Source organism: Capricornis sumatraensis, chromosome 1 (genome assembly GCF_032405125.1).
Source record: "Capricornis sumatraensis isolate serow.1 chromosome 1, serow.2, whole genome shotgun sequence".
Taxonomy (NCBI): Eukaryota; Metazoa; Chordata; class Mammalia; order Artiodactyla; family Bovidae; genus Capricornis; species Capricornis sumatraensis.
In genome coordinates, this window is record NC_091069.1 from 235,153,361 (window position 1) to 235,177,767 (window position 24,407).

General features: G+C 40.1%; 1 pseudogene; it reads left to right on the forward strand.

The window, feature by feature from the left end:
* The first annotated feature begins 18,796 nt into the window (after positions 1–18,796).
* Positions 18,797–19,072, forward strand: LOC138091566 (ragulator complex protein LAMTOR5 pseudogene; annotated as a pseudogene).
* Positions 19,073–24,407: the final 5,335 nt, after the last annotated feature.

Below are 24,407 nucleotides of genomic sequence, written 5' to 3' on the forward strand. Positions count from 1 at the left end.
GGGAGACTTTGTGGCACAAGATGGCCAGCCATGGTGGGGTCCTCAGAGATGACCATGCAGGTACCCAAACTGGCAGCAGAGAGGGCCCCACAGGGGCAGCTGGGGCTCTAAGGCCTTTGTGGGATGGGAGGGTTGGCAGTGGTAGACTCTGCTTTGCCCGGGGGTGGTCCCAGCACAGAGATGAGGAAGCCGAGTGTCAAGCACCATCTCCACACAGTGTGTAATTCTAAAAGATACAACATTTTCTTTCAGACCTGAAGGCACCATAGAGGATGTTCAGGGCTGGGACCTAGCAGTGACCACAGGCATCATCCAGCGCAAACACAGGAACTAGCTGGGCCTAGGGGAGCGTCTTCCAGTCTCCTCATTGAGTGCTGCTTCTGCTGTGCTCACTGCCTCCATGACCCAGCCTCTCTGGAGCTTCTATAGTGTCGCAGGTACTTGGTGCTGGCCAGGACCAACTTCACAACCACTCAATCCTCATTCGCTGTCACACTTTCCATCTTAGGGCTTCTTCCTTCATTACTTTTTTTTTCTTCCCTCCTTCACTTATTCATTCATCAAATACTTGGTATAAAACTCCTATGTGTCAGGCACTGTGTGAGGACCATATGATTGAGAAACGCAGTCCCTCTCCTCATGGACTTCTTTTAGATGATGAGAGCAGAAAGAAACTCACACACACAGAATAAATCGACCTACAAAGGTAAAGATGCTTCCCTAGTGGCTCAGATGGTAAAGAATCCACCTGCAATGCGGGAGACCTTGGTTCTATCCCTGGGTTGGGAAGATCCCCTGGAGGAGGGCATGGCAATCCACTCTAGCATTCTTGCTTGGAGAATCCCCATGGACAGAGGAGGCTGAGGGGCTACAGTCCATGGTGTCACAAAGAGTCAGACACGACTGAGCAACTAAGCACAGCACAGCAAAGGCAAAGATAAGTCTCATGAAGGAAAATATCAAGCTGTAGAAGAAAGGGGCTACGGGCTCTTTTAGATGATCTTACATAGACGGTAAATCATCTCACCAATCTCTCTAAGGAGAGGACACTTAAGACCTAAATGATAAGAAGCTGGCCCTGGTAAGTGTCATTTCAGGTTAGACACAGCATGTGCAAAGGCCCTGAGGTCAATGTGAGATTGGTGGGTCGGGGTGGAGTCCAGTGACTGAGGGAGGCCCATGTGAGGTGAGAACAGGAATGGACAGGGGCAGGTCATGGAGGCCTGAAACCATGGTGCTGAATTTTGTGCAACATGAAATGGGAAGCCTTTAAAGGGTTTTAAGCAGACGTATGTTACCAGACAATTTAAACATTAAGAAGAAGGTTTCAGCAGCTGTGTGAAGAGTGGATGAGAGAGAGCAAAGTGAACACAGGAAGATGAGTGAGGAGGCTTCCATGGTGTCTCTGGGTGAGGGAAATGGTGCTGGATCAGGAGGAGGACTGTGGAGACGGAGAAATGTGGACAGATTAGAGGTGCAGATGACAAGACAGTGCTGTGTGCTGGTTGGCTGTAGAGGCTAAGGGGCTCCTAGGTTTCTGGGAAGGCAGGAAGGCACTCTGTTCTGGAGGGAATAATTAAGAGTTCCAATTTGGAAGGGTTAAGTTTGTCACATCTTTGAACTTTCTAGGTACAATCAGGTTTGTGCAAAACTGGAGTGCCAAGGAGACCTCTGGGCTGAATCGTACATTTCATTGCAGGGAGAAGCCTCTAAAGCAAGCTTCCATAAAGTGGGCTTTGTTAAGAGGATTCAGAGGACTCTCACCAAACCTGAGGGCACAGATTGCAGACAGGCCTCCCAGGGAGCTGCAGCCAGCAAACCCTGAGGACAGAGGCCAGGAACCTGCAGGATCTCTGCCTCTGTGACTTGATGGATGCCTATGGACTCGCTAGGTCTGGGACTCCGGTCTGTCTATGTCCATCTTTCTCGATGTCTGCTGTGTGTGTTTGTGCATTTTTCTCCACATCTGTTTGCGTCTGTATGTCTGTCCCTCTGACTGTGTGTCTATGGGAGTCTATGGGAGTGGGTGTGTGCTTCTCCTTGGGTATTTGGTCTCCAGGATTAGTTCTCTCCTTTCTTCTCTTCATGTGTTCAAGAGTATTTGTGTGCTTCTGTCCCTGTCCTGTCTGTCTCTGCTGGCCTGTCTCTCCAGCAGTACTGTCTCTTAAACTGCTTTCTTTTCCCTTCTCTCTCTGTTCTGTGTGAAGGTGACTTTGGTCTCTGCCTCCATACAATGTTTATACCATTTTCTGATTTGCCTGCCCTAACCGAGACTGACCACCAACTCTGAATTCCAGTTCCAAATTCCTGGGAAATAGGATCTGATTGGCCCAGCTTGGCTCAAGTGTTAATGTCTTGTTCAATCTATCCATGGACAGGAAAGCCTGAAGCTGGGGCAAGGAAATGTCAGGTAATATAAAATGACTGTGTGCTACTGATGAGCAGAGCACAAAGGTCCTGGCCAATGGAAAAGAGAAAGAGGACAAAAGACTGAAAAAAAGATAAAATGATCACTATTTAGAAATATTAGAAACGTCTAACTAGAAACACTAGCAGGATCAAACAGTATAGGGAAGCTTGGCAAAATGCTGGATTAAAGGCAATCCAGTAATTAAACCCTAAAAGTCGGTATCATTTCTTTACATGTTTCTTTATGCCAGTGATAGCCAATTAGCAAATGTAATTTTTTAAAAAATATAATTAAAAAAAGCATACAGTTAATAATTACTTTTGATGGTGAAACACTGAATGTTTTTCTGAAGATTGGGAATAGTTCAAAGATTTCTCCTCTCACCAATTTTGTACAACGTTTTACTGCAAATCCTTATACACAAAAAATAATTTAAGAGAATTTAGATCCAAAGCTAGAAACATAAATTTTCTTGAATAAGATAAAACATACAGTAATATCTTTGTGACCATGAGTAAGTAAAGATTTTAAAATTGAAACTCAAAAGGAACCAAACATAAAAGGAAAAAAGCTAAATCAGGCTTCCACAAAATTAATTTTTTTTTTTGCTCATTAAAAGTAACCATTAAGAAAATGAAAATGCAAAATACAAACTGGAAAAAAATTCATAATATATTTATCTGACAAAAGGTTCATATCTAACAGATCGAAGTGGTGAAGACGTGCTGAGAATTTCTACAAGTCAACAATGAAAAGACAATTCAAGAAGAAAGATGGGCAAAGGATATGAAAAGTCACTTCACAAAAAATTAGGCAATAAGCACATGCAAGGGTGCTCAACATCATTAGTCATCAAGGAAATGCAAATTAAAAATCACAATGAGACACATTTCGTATCCACTAGTATAGCTTCTGTCTAAAATTGATAAAAACAAATGTCAGTGAGGGTGTGGAGCAACTGGAACTCTCAGACACTATTGGTGGAATGTAAAATCCTACCTCAATTTTAAAGGATAGTTTGGCAATGTCTTATAAAGTTAGACATAAGCCTACACTGCTGTTGCTGTTGCGATCCAGCAATTCTTCTCCTAGGTATCTATCCAAAAAAAAAAAAAAAAAAATGAAAACCTATGTCTACAAAAAGACTTCAATGTTAATTTTTATAAAAACTTTTGCATAATATATAAAAATAGAGACAATCCAAATGTTTATCAAGAGACAAATGAAAAACAAATCAACTCAGCAAAAAGGAATGAAATGCTAATATTTACATCAATGAATAAAAAACACTAGATATAAAAGAATTTAGGCTAACTCCATTTATATAAAGTTCTAAATCACATAAAACTAATGATAATAGTACAAAACAGAAAACAATCATGGTTGGGGTGGAATTAACAGAAGAGCTCAGGGAGATTTTCTGGGGCACTAAAAAATACTCTACATATTAAAGTTGTCTGAACTAATTCTGGAATTTTATTCTTCCACATAAATTATTGAGATATAATGTTACATAGAAAAATCTCAAGTATTCAGTTAAATGTTAAATTTTGAAAGGTATATGTAAATGTTGATGTATACACATTACAGCTCAATAAATCTTACTGAAGAATAAAAGCCTATAGTTAAATAGGATAATATTAATAAAGAAGTATAACAACAAAAAAACGTTCTTTATCAGATAATGAAATATACTATAAAAACATAGTAATAGAAACAGCCTGGCATTGTTCTACAAATAGATTATGGATCAATAGAACAGAATAAAGAGCCAGGATAGACCATTATCATACCTTTTGCATAACAAAATAACACTATAAATGAAAGAAAATGTTGATTTAATAACAGTGTTAAAAAATGGAATATAAGAAAATTAAAGCTGGATCTCTGTTTAAATGTCACTTTATTCCACATAGATAAAAGATCTAAGCATCTAGAACATTGTTATGACATAGAAATAGGATAACAATTCCTAAATAATGCTTCAAAAACACAAACCATGCAGCAAAATTAGCTGGATTTGATCATGTCAAAATTACATATTTTTCAATTCAGTGAAAGACATTTTGGAAAGTTATTAGATGACAGAATGAAAGCACATATTTATGGCATTTAATATCAAAAAGGAATTAATTATTTATAGAACACAAGAAGCTCCTATAAATCAAAAGGAATATAGATAGCAATCCCATATTAAAAATGTTCAAAGGTACAATTTAGCAATTTATAGGAAAGAAAACTCAAAATGCTCAAACTCATTATTTATTAGGGAAATACTGATTAACAAAGAACTATCTCTTTATACTTAGTGACTGGTAAAATTGAAAAGCTGGATAATGCTAAGTACTGGAGGGGCATGGGGTATGGAAATGTCTGTGTACTCCTGGTGGGAGGGGTGCAGCCATTCTGGAAAAGTCTAGTAATATTAATTTAAATTAGATGTTGAAATACCTATTACCCAGCTACCCTGTTTCTTCAGTATATATCTCAAGAAATTCTCACACAATCCAAGGTGCACAAGTATGAAGATGCTGAGTTGTTGCCAGGGGGTTGAAAGAGTGGTTAGGTATATCATAGCGGATGCACATTCTGACATATGTACCAGTTAGCTGTTAGTAGCAATGGATCAACTTGTGTACATGGCAACAAGGATGGATCTGGAAAACACAGAACTCAGTAAAATAAGGAGAATTGAAATATATGAAACACTATCACTTAAGTAAATTTAAAATACAGGCACACAAAATGATAATATGCCATTTGCAAAAGCTATTGCATTAAACGAGCTTCCCTTGTGGCTCAGCTGGTGAAGAATCTGCCTGCAATGTGGGAGGCCTAGGTTCAATCCCTGGGTTGGGAAGATCCCCTGGAGAAGGGAAAGGCTACCCACTCCAGTATTCTGGCCTGGAGAATTCCACGGACTGTACAGTCCATGGCGTTGCAAAGAGTCGGACTCGAATGAGCGACTTTCACTTTCACTTTGCATTAAACAATGAAGAATGAATGATTGGTTGAAAGGAAAGAAAAATGGAGAATAAAGAAGAAAATTAAACAACAGAGAGACCTTGTAAGGACCATGTTGATTTTGACTCACAGATAAAGAAGACTAACTCAAGCCTCTACACCTACAACTTCAAGCTAGCTGTAAGCATTCCTTCTTGGGGAAAGGACAATTATCTGGAAGGGAGAGTGAGGGCTATAGAGTCAAGAGGTTACCAAGAGCCCACCATGAACCAAATGAGGACAAAGGAAGTGTCTTCATCTTCAATATTTTTAGAAGAAAGAATTGAAGTTCAGGGAAGTTAAACAACTTGTAAGAAGCTGTGCCTGATTTCAGACTCAGTATCAAAATGAGTCATCACTTGACTGTTACTGCCTTGACCAAGCCAACATAGTTGCTCACCAGGACTGCTGCCCTAGCCTCCTCATCATTCTCCCTGCTCCCAGCCATGCCCTATATTCTACACTGCACAGCAGCTAGAGCATCACTGCAAATCCCTGCAAATGTAAGTCAGATCATACAAACTTCCATCTCAGAATGCTGCCAGGCTGTCCCAGTCCCACATCATTCAGAATGACATCTGAAATGCCTGTATCCTACAAGGCCCTGGATGGCCTGGCCCCTGCCTAGCTTTCCAGGCTCATCTCTGATCACTCTCCATCTGACTCTTTCAGCTATCACATTGACCTTCTTGCTGTTTTTAAAACACTCCAAGGACAGTCCAACCTCAGGACTTGGCACTAGCCTAAACTTTTCCTTCATTCTCACATCATATTATCAATCCCTTCACTCTGGTCTCTGCTCAAATATTACCTGCTAAGAAAGACCTTCTCCGACTACCTTATCAGTCATGTACCGTCTTCTATTCTTCATTTTTAATACCTTACTCTGCTTGGCTTCTACCATTTATCGCTACCTGACAGCACGTTATCTCTATTTTTATTGGTTGGTTTATATTTATCTCCCACATTAGGATGAGGGCAAAATACTGCTCTGAATCATGTGCTTTGTACAATCCCTGCCCCAAGGAAAAACCCAGATCCAGTGTGTGTGGATGGGTGTTTAGATGTGTGAGCCTAGACCCATGTTCTTTCCACTGTGCCACTCACAGCTCCCAAACAGGGCTTGGGGAAGGGAGTATGGTAAAAATAGGGCCAACAACAAAGGTCTAGGTGACAGGTGTGTGGGTCAGAGAGAGGAAAACCCAGAACCTGATGCAGCTGAACAAAGCACAGATAGAAGGGAGAACCAGCAGGCATTGAGATTTTAGGATTTTAGCCTCTCTGATCTTTCTGTTTCCAAAAAAGATGAAAACCAAACTGACCAATCAGTTGCCCCAGCCTTAGATCAATGCCTGAACATGATCTAACACATGAACAACGCCTGAACTATGAACCTCAAGGGAGAAAGACTTCACCAAAGCAGTACAAAATTCCTTTCACAATAAGACCATCACAATAAGAAATCTTGCCATATTACAGGTATTAATGTCTCTTGCCCCATTTCTTCCAAGAAATGTATTGTGTAATTGAGAAATAAATAAAGAGGTAAATTTCTATGGAAATCTAACATCATTTACACAATCAAATAAGAGATTTTCCCCTGGATTGTAATTATGTTTCTTGTTAATCCCAGCTAGCTCTCAGAACCTAGCTCTCGGGACTGAGCTTGGCAATCAGCTTCCATAAAGATGTCACTTAGTGTGTGTCTTTCTTAAGGGGCACTATTGATAGAACCATTAAGAGGATAGATTCCTTGGTGGGAGGAGAGAACACTCTTTTCCCAAACAATTCATTGACCTGCTAAAAGCACATTCAATATTCATTTTTACCCACACTCAGTGATGTTCTTAGGAGCCCTGGGAGAACTCTAATCTGGCTACAAAATCTGTCTGGTCTGCAAAAAAAAGACCAGACTAGTCTCCCTCCAGCATCACCTGAAATGCCATCCTATGGATTCATTCCTTTAGAATGAAGCCTTGCCCCCTTCATGTTCTGCATCTAAAATCTCAACAACTGAAGATGAGAGAGACAAGTCCTTAATGTCTCAGTGTAACAGGCATGTGTTGCTTCTGCTGCATTCTTCAGTCATCCTTCTTCTCATAGCCACACCCATCTCATACACCCATCTCAATTTTCTTGCAGCAACCATCATCAGTTGTATCAGTTATTTTTTGCTGTAATAATGTTGCATAACAAACAATCACAAGCCTAAGTGTTCACAGAAACAAGCATCCATTGCTCATATGTCTGCAATAACTGCAATTTTATTTTGTATTGGCTTGCTCACACTTCTGGGGACCACCTAGCTGTTTGCTATTCCAGGGCAATTAGAGTGATTTGACTCTGTTCCATGTGTTTCTCATATGCCTGGATACAGTCTTCTGTTGATGACAGAGGTACAAGAGAGCATGCTAAACATTCAAGGTCTCCCGAGACCTTGGCTCAGAAATGGTACAATCTTACAGCTATTGAATAAATGAGAACTTAAACAAAGACAAGGTACCTTTTGCACCAATCAAACTGGAAAGATGAAAAAATGTTGAGGCACAGGATCGGTGAAATGGAACTGAATCATCCCATTCTTGGTAGAGAAAGAATTAGTTGGTAAATCTCCTCTATGGTGACTTGTCCCTTTGATCTGGACACACTTCTCAGTGTTTATTCTAAGCAAACAGAGAAATGTACCAAGACGGGTATACAAGTGCATTTAGTATAATAGGTAAAAATTGGGACAAATTAAATGTCCAATATTAGGAGATGGATGAAGTATAGTAGTTACATGAAATGAAGTATCATATATTACGTATGGCATTATATATAGGATAAGTATCGAATGTTGACTGCTCCTACTTTTGTTAAGAAACCACACACATATGTAGATATATAGTCATTGAAAAAAAAGTTTAAAGAATCCAAAATGTTCATTGCAAATATCTATCTCTAGGTAGAGAATTATAAGATATTTTATTTCTTTTCGCTTGTCTGTGTTATCTCATTTTTCCACAGTAGGCCTGTATTAGGGATTTAATTTAAATCTTTAAAATTGTTACAGGGAAGAACTGACCATGCTGGGTCTGTTTATTTTACTTTAACTTTTGCTTCCCATTGCTTTTGTCTTCTAAAGGCATACTGTCCATACATAATGGCCTGCCTCAGGAAACCCCCATCCCTCTGTCTGCATGTTAAACCAAATGCCTTTGTTCAAGACCCTGCCTGCCTGTAGATGGCTACAGAAAGGAAGAAATTAACACATCCCCTCCCCAAGGCTTGCTATTCCAGGAGATATTTGTAAGATTAATGGCCTTTTGTATTTTACCTTCTCACAGCCCTTCTTCTCTGTTCTATGAAGGAACCTGGTATCCAGACCCCAGTAAGATGGTTATTTTGAGACATTAGTCTGCCATCTTCTTTGTCAGTGGGCTTTCTGTAAAGTCATATTCCTTGCCTCAACATCTTGTCTCAGTTAATTGACCTGTCACGTGACTAGCAGAGTGAGCTTGAATCAGTAACAAAATGTGTAGGGTTGTCCATCCTCTTGAAAATCTCTCTAGTTTGCAACTTTTTCAGGGGAGTTTTGCCAAAAGTAGACTCCAAACTCCCCTGTCCCCTTGACCTGGCTCTGCTCATCAAGGCTGGCATCGTAACCGTAACCTTCTCCAGTTTCTTTACTGCAGTGGGTTTATAGCCCTGTAGGGCTTCCCAGGTAGCTCAGTGGTAAAGAATCCTACCTTCCAATGCAGGAGACTTGAGTTCAATCCCTGGATCAGGAAGATCCCTTGGAAAAGGAAATGGTAACCCACTCCAGTATTCTTGGCTGGGGAAGCCTATGGACAGAGGAGGCTGGTGGGCTACATTCCATGGGATCACAAAGAGTCAGGGACAACTTAGCAACTAAACAACAAAAATCATCTGATTCAGGAAAATAAACTGCAGTGCCAGTGGCTCCTGGATCCCTAGCACCACGTGGAGTGGGTGGCCTGGTGACAAGGCTCACCCAGGCTATGGTTCCATTCCCAGCTGCAGGAAACTAACCTGTTCTTTCTGCAGGAAGCAGAGTATCCCAGATAAGGAGTGCCTTTCCAGCCCCAGAGTTGCCACTGAGTACTCTTGGGAACAGGAGCCCTGTGCAGAATGCACTGAGGAGCTCATTACTCAAATATGCCTGGTGGCAAACCATTTGCAAAGCAAGCAAGCTGTTTGTAAAGTGAATAATCACTCTAGCATTTGAGATTCACTCACAAGGAATGTTAACAGCACATTGTAAACATTATTCATGTTGATATTGTTTATTTCAATCCTTCATTTTCAGATGAAACATTTCTTTCATCTGTCGCAGATGCAAAGCTTATATATATTGAAGAAAATGTACCTGGTTAGCAAATAGTGTTTTCCAATTTGTATTCCAGTGTCTGTATTGGCTTTGATTTGGCCTTAAAGACTTGGCTGACCTTTCAAGACAGTGGGGTGAAAGATTTTTTCAGAAACACAACTAGGATGAACTGAGAGCAAAGATCAAATTTAAGGCTTATATGATCTTCACTGAGATGTCCCTGGAGGTGACTGGACCTCTTTGTTCCCTCCCCTTCTATCTCCATGAGATTTAATCCATTAATCTACTATTAGCAAACTACCATAGACACAAACCATAGAAATAAATTCACATTTATTTCTCATTTGTTCCCCAGCCTGGAAAGTCCAAGTCCAATATCCAAGATCAAGGCAAGGAAGGAGAGAGGAATCTCTGGGTCTATATTATAAGGGCATCACTTACTTTCATGAAGGCTCTATCCTCATGACATAATCACCTCACCAAAACCCCACCTCTCTATATGATTATATTGGGAATTAGGTTTCAGTATGCAAATTTGGAGGGACATAAACATTTAGTCTAAAGCATTGCACCTCTGTGCATTGGATTCAAGGGCCCTAAAGCCTCTAAATTTTGTTTTCTTGATCCGTCAGTCTGTGACAACTCTGTATTAATACCTCCCACTAGGACTTGGTACCATCCATTTCTCCTTGTAATCCTGCCTATTTTTAGGCCTTGTTATTAGAAGCGTGAGGTCATAATTATTATATCTTGATGAATTACACCATTTGTCATGCAGCATCTTAATGCTTTCACCTTAAAATCTATTTTGTCTGATAGAACATCTTTTTTTGGGCTAGCATTTGCATGATGTGCTATTTCCATCCTTTATTTTTACACTTTCTATATTCATTTTATTTATGACTCTTAGAAGCAGCAGATAAATGGATTTTAAAACATGGCTTTGATTTTTAGTCAACATGATAGTAGATAGTCCTTGCATTTTAATAGGTTAGCTGAATAAGTTTACATCTGGATTTCTAATTTTTTAATTGTTTCCCTTGGGTTTTTTGTCAATTTTTTCCTCTGTCCAAACTTCTCTTTTCCCATTGATTCGATTATGTTTTACTTCTCTTAATCCTCCTTTATTCCTTAATGGTTACAATATCTGTTTTTATTATTTTAATGGTTGCTCAAAAAATTTAATATGTATCTTTAATCCAACCAGTACATCCTAAAGGAGATCAGTCCTGGGTGTTCATTGGAAGGACTGATGTTGAAGCTGAAACTCCAATACTTTGGCCACCTGATTGGGAGAGCTGACTCATTGGAAAAGACCCTGATGCTAGGAAAGATTGAGGGCAGGAGGAGAAGGGGATGACAGAGGATGAGATGGTTGGATGGCACCACCGAGTCAGTGGACATGGGTTTGGATGGACTCCGGGAGTTGGTGATGGACAGGGAGGCCTAGCATACTGAGGTTCATGGGGTTGCAAAGGATCGGACATGACTGAGTGACTGAACTGAACTGAACTGAACTGAATTTTATATATTTCTAACACTGTCTAAGGGCTTCCCTCATATTCAGTTGGTAAATAATCTGCCTGCAATACAGGAGACCTGGATTCGATTCTGGGTTGGGAAGATCCCTTGCAGAAGGAAATGGCAACCCACTCCAGTATTCTTGCCTGGAGAATCCCATGGACAGAGGAGGCTGGCAGGCTACAGTCCATGGGGTCGCAAGAGCTGGACATGACTTAGCGACTAAACCACCACCAACAACACAGTCTAAAGTTTGGGGGTATTATACCCTACTCCTTCCTCTAAACCACATGAAATCACCTTCATTGGTGATGCTGTTTAGAATTCCAGCTCTACCTCTGTTGAGGAGATAGGAGAGAAGAACAAGTAGGAGGTAGAGGGTAAGCCCCTTACACTAGGAATATTAATAATGCCCATTCTTTTTAATCTTTGAAAATAAAGAAATATATGCAGCCAACTTGTAATTAAAAGAACTGTTTCCCCGTGGAAAAGGATTCAACATAACCCAGGTAGGAGGCACTTATTGGGGAACAAGGAAATTCATCTTGATCCCCTAAGTAATGAGATTTCTCAATAAATTGGCAGCATATGCTTGCCAAAGTGGCCAAGCTGGCCTCACTTGGGTGGCACACCCTTACATAGACTATGCATTTGCAGACTCCAGAGCCTTCTAGAGCCAGGAGAGTGACACAGACATGGATGAGTTGCCCTGGCTGAATAATGATAACAATGCTCATTCACATCTCTTTATTTAACACAATTAAAATCGTTTTGCTGTATCTTTTGACTTTTTAGAATATATGTTTATTGTGAAATATTTTCAAAACTGCACAGAAAAGTACAAGGGCAAAATAAAAGTTACCCAAAATCCCTCTACCATGTCATGACTAGATTTTGATAACCAACCACTCATATATCTTTATATACATATGCACATTTTCATATATAACATTTTCATAAGTGGATTTATATATTCACTTTTAAAATCAAATGACTTACTTCACTCTGTATAATAGGCTCCATTTTTGAGTTTTGCTTGCCTCTCTCTTAATCTAATACACACAACTTCTATAACAATATATTAACAGCTTACCTAAATATCCTATCTGAGCTTTTTCCAGGTTCATTTAATTAGAGATTAATAAGATGAAGGGGAGAAAGGAAGAGAGGGAGAAAGAGAAGATGGGCAAGCAGACAAATATATAAAATTTCAGTCACTGTGTATTTTATAAAACTAGGGTTATATTACTTACACTTCTCTGAAGTTTGCTTCTCCCACCTTATAATTCATCATGTAAATCCTCTGCAGTCAGCCCCAATAGACTTAACTCATTCTTTGTAGACTTTTATTACAGGAATTTTCATACATACACAAAAGAAGTGAGAAAAATATAATGAACTCTCATATTTCCATCACCCAGCTTCAACAATTATCAATATTTACATTTCACCAATCTTCTTTCATTAATCCTTCCTGCTGTAGATAGAAAGATGCCCCCAAAGATGTTCACATTCTATCCTCTAGGACTATGTTACCTTCCAAGACAAAAGGGATTTTGAGGGTGTGACTAAGTTAAGTACACTGAAATGAGATTTTCCTGAATAATATTGATGTGCCAAACCTAGTCACGTGAATTCTTAAAATCAGAGAAACTTACTTGACTGTAGTTAAAAAAAGAGATGTAACTAGGAAAGAATGACCTGAGAAATGCAACTTTGCTGGCTTTAGTACAGAGGCAAAAGGATTCACTGGTAGTCCAATGGTTAAGAATCCCCCCTCCAGTGCAGGGGGAGGGGGTTTGATTCCTGGTTGGAGAGACAAGATCCCTTGGGGATCTTATGCCTGAGGGCCAAACAAAACAAAACAAAACATAAAACAAGCAATATTGTAACAAATTCGGTAAAGACTTTGTGATAATTTGTATGGCAACAACAAAAACCTGACACACCTCTGCCTCCCTCCTCTCTCCCTCCTTCCCTCTTGCCTTCCATTCTTCCTTTCTTTCCAGTGAGGGCTGCAATATTTTTTCTTTTTAGTAAATTCCAAGTATTATCACATTTTGCCTACAAATACTTTACCATATATTTATATCAGATGAGGATTTTAAAAAATAATCACAATACTTAATACTTAATTCATCTCACAAAATAAACATTTGTTGAATATCATCCAATTTGTATTCAGATTTTCCTTTTTGATTTCTAAAAAAGGCTTTTTTATACTTTGTTTAATCAGGTTATAAATAAGGTCCTTGAGTTATATTTCACTGATATTTCTTTTAAGTCACTTTTAATTCATAACAGTTTCCCCTTCCTCCCTTTTAAACGGCTAGTTTTTGAATAAAGAACCAACATGCATCACTCCAACTGACATTTCATTGGTTAAAACAAGTCATGTGACCAAACTTTATGTTAATGGGGTGGAGCTGTATAATTCTCTTAGTAGGAAGGGGAGCAAATAATGGAGAATAATACAGTCAGTCACTGTCACTGTCTGATGTGACAAAGAGAGCAGCAACATTGGTGGGCCATCTCTGCGCTGGTGTCCTGCGAGTCGTCCCTGAAAACTCAAGGTTTCACTCCTCCAAGCTTCCAAGCATTGTGTGCCTACCTCATCCTGCACATCAACCCACTTTATCTTCAAATTAGCTGTAATTGAGCTCTACAGACACAGTATGGATGCATCACAACTTACTCATTCCACATTGATAATTAATCATTTTTTTCCAGGTTTTTTATAAAAGAATTTGCTACTAAATATAAAGCTGTAACAAAATCCTTTAAAATGTATACTTGAATGCTGTATCTTTATTCCTATGGAATATCTTTTTAGGTGTGGGATTACAGAGCCAGAAAATATAGATCATTTTAATTGTAATAGTTTTTCACTTTTCTTTGTACAAAAGCTAAAATAATTATTCCAACTTTCTTCCTAAGTCTTTACTGGGGGGTATGTAACTCTTTAATATTTTGCCATATGATAGATTACAAAGTTATTTGTTAGGCCCCTTAATTAGCATGTCTCTGAACACTAGTGAAGCTAGGCATTTTTCTTTTTTTTTTTTTTTAACAGATTTATTAAGGTATAGATAACATACAAGGCTTCCCTGGTAGTTCAGTTGGTAAAGAATCTGCCTGCAATGCATGAGACCCCTGCATTTGATACCTGGGTCAGGAAGATTCACTGGAGAAGGGATAGGCTACCCACTCCAGTATTCTTGGGCTTCCCTGATGGCTCAGCTGGTAAAGAATCCACCTGCAGTGTTCGATCCCTAGGAGAAGGAAAAGGATACCTACTTCAGTATTCTGGCCTGGAGAATTCCATGGACTGTCACAAAGAATTGGAAATGAAGGCAATGGCACCCCACTCCAGTACTCTTGCCTGGCAAATCCCATGGACGGAGGAGCCTGGTGGGCTGCAGCCCATGGGGTTGCTACGAGTCGGACACGACTGAGGGACTTCACTTTCACTTTTCACTTTCATGCATTGGACAAGGAAATGGCAACCCACTCCAGTGTTCTTGCATGGAGAATCCCAGGGACGGGGAGCCTGGTGGGCTGCCGTCTATGGGGTCACACAGAGTCGGACACGACTGAAGCGACTTAGACTTAGCAGAACGACTTTCACTTTCAGATAGCATAAGATTCACCTATTACAATTGTGCAATTGCATGATTTTTTAGTAAATTTGTTGAGTTGTACAATCAGTGTGCATGTTCAGTGGCTCTGTTATGTCAGACCCTTTGCTACCCTATGGATTATAGCCCACCAGGCTTCTCTGTCCGTGGGATTATCCTGGCAAGAATACTGGAGTTGGTTGCCATTTCCTCTTCCAGGGGACCTTCCCAACCCAGGCACTGAACCTGAGTTTCCTGCAGCTCGTGCATTGGCAGGTGGATTCTTTACAACTGAACCACCTGGGAAAGCCCCATCGTAACTAATGCTGGTATGAAACCCCAGGTACAAGTCTTTGTGTGGATATACATTTGTGTTTCTCTTGGTCAGATATTTGAGTGGAAGTGCAGATACAATAAATTTATGTTTAACTTTTTAAAAAGTGTCAAACTTTTCCAAAAATGGCTATACACGTCCATTCTTCCTCCAGAGATGTATGAGGCTCTTTCCACAACTTTTGATTAGAGACATTCTGGTGGATAGGCAATGATATCCCACTGTGGGTTTTTTTCTTTTTTTTTAATTGAAGGATAATTGCTTTACAGAATTTTGTTTTCTTCTGTCAAACCTCAACATGAATCCTCCATAGATATACATATATCCCCTCTCTTTTGAACCTCCCTCCATCTCCCTCCCCATCCCACCCCTCTAGGTTGATACAGAGCCCCTGTTTGAGACTCTTGAGCTATACAGCAAATTCCTGTTGGCTATCTATTTTACATATGGTAATATAAGTTTCCATGTTACTCTTTCCATACATCTCACCCTCTCTCCTCTCCCCATGTGCATAAGTCTATTCTCTATGTCTGTTTCTCTGGTGCTGCCCTGTAAATAAATTTCTCATTACCATTTTTCTAGATTCCATATATATGCACTAGAATACAATATTTCTTTCTGTTTCCGACTTACTTCACCCTGTACAATAGGTTCTAGGTTCATCCACCTCATCAGAATTGCCTCAAATGTGTTCCTTTTTATGGCTGAGTAACATTCCACTGCATATATGTACCACAGCTTCTTTATCCATTCATCTGTCGATGGACATCTAAGCTGCTTCCATGTTCTAGCTATTGTAAATAGTGCTGCAATGAGTGATGGGATGCACATGTCTTTTTCAATTTTAGTTTCCTCCAGGTATATGCCTAGGAGTGGGATTGCTGGGTCATATGGTGGTTTTATTCCCAGTTTTTTTAAGGAATCTCCATACCATCTTCCATAGTGGCTCTATCAATTTATATTCCCACCAACAGTGCAAGATCATTCCCTTTTCTCCACACCCTCTCCAGCATTTATTGTTTGTAAACTCTTTGATGATGGCCTTTTGGACCAGTGTGAGGTGATATCTCATTGTAGTCTTGATTTGCATTTCTCTAACAATGAGTGATTGATGCTGAAGCTGAAACTCCAGTACTTTGGCCACCTCATGCGAAGAGTTGACTCATTGGAAAAGACTCTGATGCTGGGAGGGATTGGGGGCAGGAGGAGAAGGGGACGACAGAGGATGAGATGGCTGGATGGCATCACTGACTCGATGGACATGAGTTTGAGTGGACTCCGGGAGTTGGTGATGGACAGGGAGGCCTAGCGTGCTGCGATCCATGGGGTCACAGAGTCGGACTGAGTGACTGAATTGAACTGAACTGAACTGAATAATGAGTGATATTGAGCATCTCTTCATGTGTTTGTTAGCTATCTGTATGTCTTCTTTGGAAAAATGTGTCTTTAGGTCTTTTTTTCCACTTTTTGATTGGGCTGTTTGTTTTTCTGGCATTGAGTTGTATGGGCTGCTTGTATATTCTGGAAATTAATCCTTTGTCAGTTGTTTGCCATTATTTTCTCCTATTCTGAGGGTTGTCTTTTCACCTTGCTTATAGTTTCCTTTGCTGTGCAAAAGCTTTCAGGTTTAATCAGGTCCCACTGTGATTTTAAATTCTGCTTCACTAATGATTAATGATGTTGAGCACATTGTCCTGTGCTCATTAGCCATTTGTATATTTCCTTTGGTAAAATGTATACTTAAAACCTTTTACCTGTTTCTAAGTTGGCTTTCTTATCTTCTCATTATTGAGTTATGACTTCTTTATATATCTTAACATAAATTCTTTACATATACATGATTTACAGATATTTCTCCCAGCTGTGATTAAGTTTTTGGTGTTGACACCCCATCTTATCCTGGTAGAACCACCTAGGCAACCAAATTAAGACAGAAGGAAATAATAAGAACAGTCCCAGACAAGATGCCTTCATACCTGAAGGTCAGTTGGTTTTCCATGAAAAAACACTTCTCAATACGCTGTTTATCTCTGGTCAATTTTAAGAAGTCTCAAATGATTGTTTGGGCCACATTGTTAGTTGTGTTTTGAGGAGAGGATTCACCAATCTGTTCACTCCATGCTGAAAGTTGCTAGGCAGCCCTTGTTATGTATATCATGATTTGGAGTTGGGTTTCTTTCTCAACAGCCCCAACAAGTGCCAATGCTGTGTTCTATTTTCTGGAATTGGGATTGGGTCCTGCACCCATCCCTGGACAATTCACAATGGCCAGGGAAATGCAGTGTTATGACTGGTCACACTTGTGTGCCCCACCCACTCCCAGAATCTTGGAGGGAATGAATTCCCACAGCACCTAGCGGGAGAGTGGAAAATGTTGATCATCCAGAAGTGAGCTGGGGTAATTTTTCCTACAGGCTCTCTTCAGACTTGTGATTCCCCAGGGTGAAGCTCTTACATCACAGGCTAAGAACCAGAACCTACAATGTCTACCAGCCTCATAGAGACCCTCCTTAACCATTCACCTTGCTGAGTTCTGAATGATGCAGACATTCAGATGTGTGTGTGTGTGTGTGTGTTTGTGTGTGTGTGTTAGTTGCTCAGTCATGTCTGACTTTGCGACCCCATGGACTGTATGTAGCCTGCTAGGTTCCTCTGTCCATGGAATTCTCTAGGCAAGAATATTGAAGTGGGTAGCCATTCCCTTCTCCATGGGCTCTTCCCAACCCAGGGATCAAACCCCAATCACCTGTGCTGCAGGCAGATCCTTTACCATCTGAGCCAGCAGGAAAGCCCCCAAGACAGACAGAGCCTTCCACAGTACAGGCACAGAATTCTGGTTTAGGACGTGAGTAGATTTCAGTGCCCTCCAAGATCTCCTCCTACCCTGAACCTAAGAACCTAGAGTTCTAAATTTCTCTTTTGTTTTACATTGCATTTTTTCTCAAATTTCCTCTTAGTGTCTTATGCCTTCTATTCAACAATGTTCTGTTTAAACATCCTGTACCTTCCCATCCTAAAAACTCTGTTTTTTGTCTGGCATTCTCTGCTGCTTTGTCTTGCTCTCTTTCTCACTCTCTCTCTTTCATTATCAACATCTATATATTGAACACCCACAACAGTCAGGCAGTGTGCACAGCAACAATGGTGTAAAAACAAAGATGTATTAGTTACAATCCTTTGCCTCAAGTTTACAATGTCTTTGCCAGAGAGAACCTGTCATTCGTGGCGAAGCTTAACCCAAAAGTATAACATGTAAGTGCGACATGAAGGATGCTGACAGTGCAGTCCTTGCATTCTTCCAAAGCTGGCCTTGCACACAGACAGATTACCAGAAAGCTTCTGTAACCACAGGAAGGCATCTAAGCTCCAGGATGCCTTCCTCTTCCCAGGACTTGAAATAACACACTTTATTTCTTTACACTTTCGAAAAATGCCAGTAACTCGAGAATTACTAGGATGCTGGACACCAGGCATTTGTAAGGAAAGACAAATTCATTCCAAAAGGTACGTTGCTTCTTAAGACAGAAAGTATCACCTTAAATAAAGATGGCGGGGTGAAGAAAGAGACGACCCGTGACGAGATGGAGGCTACCTTAGAGCAGCACTTGGAGGACACAATGAAGAATCCATCCATTGTTGGAGTCCTGTGCACAGATTCACAAGGACTCAATCTAGGGTGCCGCGGAACCCTGTCAGATGAGCATGCTGGGGTGATATCTGTTCTAGCCCAGCAAGCAGCTTAGCTAACCTTGGACCCCACTGACATTCCCAAGGTGTGTTTAGAATCAGATAATGGGAACATTACGATCCAGAAACACGATGGCATCACAGTGGCAGTGCACAAAATGGCCTCTTGACCTCTCATATCAGTTCTCTTGCATATCAGTTCTTCTGCAGCCTGTCACGTGACTCAGTCGTACCTTATGTGAATTATCTCATAGAACTATTAAACCATTCATTGTAATGTGCATTGGGCACTTTTCTGTTAATTTTAGAGTAGGTTGCTTTTTGACACTCTGTGGATTTAGTTAGGAAAGGATCATGTTTTGAAACAGCAGGTTTAAGTCACCTTTTATATAGAATTTTGTTAAGTTTAATAAACCTGGTTTGAGGAAAAAAAAAAAAAGATGGCAGTTTTGATGTGGTGGGGGAAGGATTCTGGAGCAAGGATACGTGCTGGGGCAGTGGGCTTGCATGGGGCTGCCCGAGGGTACCGTGTGCCTGTGATGCAGGATAAGGTAGGTACAGAGGAAGAAAGAGGACCCATAGAAAGAGGGAACCTCCAAGTGTTGATTCTATATACTTCACTTCTGTGCCAAGGACCACTCAGAATCCCATCCATTATCCCTTGTTTAATTTTCTTCCTCTTTTCTGTTCCTTTCCCACTCAATTGCCAGTTGGTGGGCAGTAGTTTGTATGTGATTTAGAGCTCAGGGATCTAGACAAAGCATTTTGACTTCTGTTGATGTTTAAAAATTGTGCAGTCCCTGTGATCACTAGTTGCTAATGTCACAGGCTGGTGAGTAACTATAAAGAAAAACCAAATCTTCCATTCCATCATGGGTTCCTTGCCATCACAGTGAATCATCACAAGGGTAAGCCAAGTGCAGAAACACCCTTTGGGGGAGGGGAAAATGAATAGGATTATTCTTGCTATGGAAATTTTTAAAAACTGAAAAAATAGACAGTGGAAAGGGGTGGGGGAAATCACGCAATAAGAAGAGAAAAAAAAAATACTATCTCACCTTCGAGTGTGAAATTAGTTTACCTTCGTTAAGACTCCAATCCCATGAAAATTATAAATATAGCATCCTGATTATTTAAGAGAAAAACGCTAATTTTCAAGTTTGTGCTATTTCTAGCAATTCCAATCTGCTGTGCAGGAAGTGTGAGAGTGCTGATAATTAAGGAACACTATGTTAGGCAATGATAACACACCGCCTCTGGATCGCAGCTCACGGTGCCTTGTAAATGTGACAAAATCAGATTTGATACTGCTAAAATGTCAGGGCTACATGTTAGCAATTCTCTTATTTCTATACAATTCAGTGATGCCTAACTTCCCACTGCAATTCTTGTGTCAGTGTTCCTTGTCATAGATTATGTGAAATCAAAATAATTATTACAAGGAAATATCAAAAAGCCACAAGCTGAAATCATTAACAAATCACTCCACCACCACCCCCCACCCCGCCACACACACACACCCCTGCTTCTTGTCACTGACCTCCATAAATTGCACAATTAGTAGTCAGGAGAATGAGGGGAGTTGATGGATCTCCTCATGGCCTTCGAGACTGTGAAACATCAGAGAATGAACTCATGATGTTCTTCATCCTGTCACCCATCCCTAGAGGCTGTTGATGACCCACTAGCTGTCACCAAAGTGGGCTATATTTCCAGGTTCTTCTTTGCCTCATGCCAATCTCACCAAATCCTAACAATTTTACACATACTTCTCCAATACCAAGTTCTCCCTCAGATCTCCCCCCTCTTCTGAAGTCACCTCGTGTGTCCCGGCCTGAGACCCATCTGGCTGCCTGAGTGAGGTATCCCAAAAGGCAAATCTAACCACACCTTGCTGGAAAAACTGCAGTAGTCCCCTTGCCTTCTAGGTGGAGGTTCTAGTTCTTTGGTGTACGTATATGGTGCTTGGTGATCTGCTCTACCCATTCCTCTGAACAGATGCCCCCTCCTCCTTTGCCATGTGCACCTTGTACTTCCTGCCCAAACCAGAAATACCAAACTTTGGTATGGCATGCATGGTGGAGGGTTCCATGCACCCCCTGTTGCTTGGGTTGCATGTTTTTGTTCCTGTCAACATCACCCACCACCTTCACCTAGACAGCTACACTCATCCTTTAAGATTGTGCAGAAGGCATTTTCTCCAGAAAGTCTTCCCTGAGCTCACAGAGAGGAATCAGTGTGCTTTCTCAGAGTTTTCCAACCTATCTGTTCCATCGTTTGTTGACCTTTCCTTCAGCCCCGAGAGCTGAGAGGTCCCTCGGGACAAAAGCTAGGGCTCATTCATCTTTCTACTCCCAGCACAGAGGAGCAGCAGCCAAGGCATGTTGGAAGCATCCTGTGCATCTTCTTAAATTTGAATCCGATTGTCAGTTTGATTAAGTTATTGGTAAAAGTTGTACAAATTCAGATTCTGTAGGGATGGGGATCACTTCCTTCAACCCCCGCAATTCCTGTATTAAAGCAGCAGTGGTTGAATTGAAGCATTTATTCAAATAGGTCATTAAATTATGAAATCATGGACTGTGTGTTTATTCATCTGCAATATTATATTGTTCTTTGTTCTAGAACTTACATAAAAGAGTCATTCTCCATGTTTTGAGATATACCTTGTTTTTTCACTCAATGCATTTTTAAATTGATTAATGTTGATACATTTAAGGTCTAGCTCATTCATTTTCATTTCTGTGATATATTCCATTGGATGATATATCATGGCATGTGTTCATGATTGTTATACTTTCTTGCTAGAATGTTTGACCTATATGGGGGTTTTCTTTTTATTTCTAATAACAGTTTCCATTAAATTAGATTTTATCTTATATGGGAAATGCCACATAGCTTGCTTTCTTTCTATTTCTATTTTCAGGTATAGCTTGCCCTTTTTATTTGTAGATATTCACTATGATTTTATATTTGGGATGCTTTAATGAAAAAAAGTTTGATTATTACTGTTTGTAATCAATCCATTGTTTTTTTCTTTTGATAGGCAAAACTTATGAATGGTGAGATTTAGAATGAATGGATCTAATTTATTTCAGTTCAGTTCAGTTCAGTTCAGTCACTCAGTCATGTCCGACTCTTTGAGACCCCATGAATCGAAGCAGGCCTGGCCTCCCTGTCCATCACCAACTCCCAGAGTTCACTCAGACTCACGTCCATAGCAGCCACTCTCCATTTTCCCCAGAACCCTCCTTCCCAGCCCCAAGCCACCCCAATCTATTTTCTGTCTCTATGGATTTGCCTGTCCTGGACATTTCTTATAATGGAATCATACAATATGTGGTCTTTTGTGACTGGCTTCCTTTACTTCGTATAATATTCGTGTGGTTCACTGATGCTATAGCATGTTAACACTTCATTTCTTTTTTAGTGCCAGGTAATACTTCCTTGTATGGATATGCCACATTTTATTTATTATTTGATCAATGATGTACTTTTGAGTTGTTTCCATTTTGGTGCCATTATGAATAATGCTACTATAAACAAGTACAAGTTATTGGATGGACAAATGCTTTTATTACTGGGGTATCTCTAGGAGAAGAATTTCTAGATTATGTGGTAATTCTATATTTACCCTGTTGAGGATCTTTGGACTATTTCCCAAAGTGGTATTTTGCATTGCCACTAGCAGTGTAGGAGGGCTCCAATTTCTTCACATTCTCACAATATTTGTTATCTGATTTTTTAATCCTAGCCATGCTAGTGGATGTGAAGTGGTATCTCATTGTGGTTTTGAGTTCCATTTCCCTAATGGCTAAGGATATCAAGCATCTTTTTAAGTGCTTTTGGTCATTTGCATATCTTCTTTAGACAAATGTCTGTTTAGATTCTTTGCCCATTTTAAATTGGGTTATTTGTCCTTATGGGGTTTCCCTGGTCGCTCACTGTAAAGAATCCTGGAAATGTAGGAGATGTGGGTTCAATTCCTGGGTCAGGAAGATCCCCTGAAGAAGAAAATGGCAACTCATCCAGTATTCTTGCCTGGGAAGTCCCATAGGTAGAGGAGCCTGGTGGACTACACTCCATGGGGTCACAAAAGAGTTGAACACAACTGAACAAAAATGACAACAATTTGTCCTTATATCATTGAGTAGTAGAGGTTCTTTATAAACTCAAGATACAAGTCCCTTATCAGATATATAATTGGAAAAAATACTGTCTTTTCATTCTCTTGATGGTGTCCTTTGCAGAACAAAGAATTTTAAGTTTGTTGATTTCTAGATTATCAATTTTTTTCTTTTGCTGCTTGTGCTTTTGATATCATAAAAGAAAATATTTCCTAATCCAAGGTCATAAAGATTTACACCTATGTTTTATTCTTTTAATTTTTAAGATGCATACTTCATTATGCCATCATTTCCTTTATTCTTTTTTCTGAAAATATAACTCACTTTACAGTTTCTCTATGTCTCCTAACTGATTTTTTATTTTAATATTTTTATGCCATATTCTGAATTAATTTGTCTACTCTTCTAATTGTTTCCAATCTACTACATTTTAATATTCCATTTGTTTATTTTTCCAGGGTTTCAAATAGGTTTTTTTTTTTTTCATATCCACTGGTCCTGTTTCATTTTGCCTATTTAATTCCATCAGTTCTGTTCAGTCACTCAGACGTGTCCAACTATTTGTGACCCCATGAATTGCCGCATGCCAGGCCTCCCTGTCCATCACCAACTCCTGGAGTTCACCCAAACTCATGTCCATCAAATCAGTGATGCCATCCAGCCATCTCATCCTCTGTCATCCCCTTCTCCTCCTGCCCCCAATCCCTTGCAGCATCAGAGTCTTTTCCAATGAGTCAACTCTTCACATGAGGTGGCCAAAGTATTGGAGTTTCAGCTTTAGCATCATTCCTTCCAATGAACACCCAGGACTGATCTCTTTTAGGATGGACTGGTTGGATCTCCTTGCAGTCCAAGGGACTCTCAGGAGTCTTCTCCAACACCACAGTTCAAAAGCATCAATTCTTCGGCACTAGCTTTCTTCACAGTCCAACTCTCACATCCATACATGACCACTGGAAAAACCATAGCCTTGACTAGACGGACCTTTGTTGGCAAAGTAATATCTCTGCTTTTGAATATGCTATCTAGATTGGTCATAGCTTTCCTTCCAAGGAAACTCTTTTAATTTCATGGCTGCAGTCACCATCTGCAGTGATTTTGGAGCCCCCAAAAATAAAGTCGGATGCTGTTTCCACTGTTTCCCCATTTATTTCCGATGCAGTGATGGGACTGGATGCCATGATCTTCGTTTTCTGAATGTTGAGCTTTAAGCCAACTTTTTCACTTTCCTCTTTCACATTCATCAAAAGGCTTTTTAGTTCTTTTTCACTTTCTGCCATAAGGGTGGTGTCATCCGTATATCTGAGGTTATTGCTATTTCTCCCAGCAATCTTGATTCCAGCTTGTGATTTGTCCAGCCCAGCATTTCTCATGATGT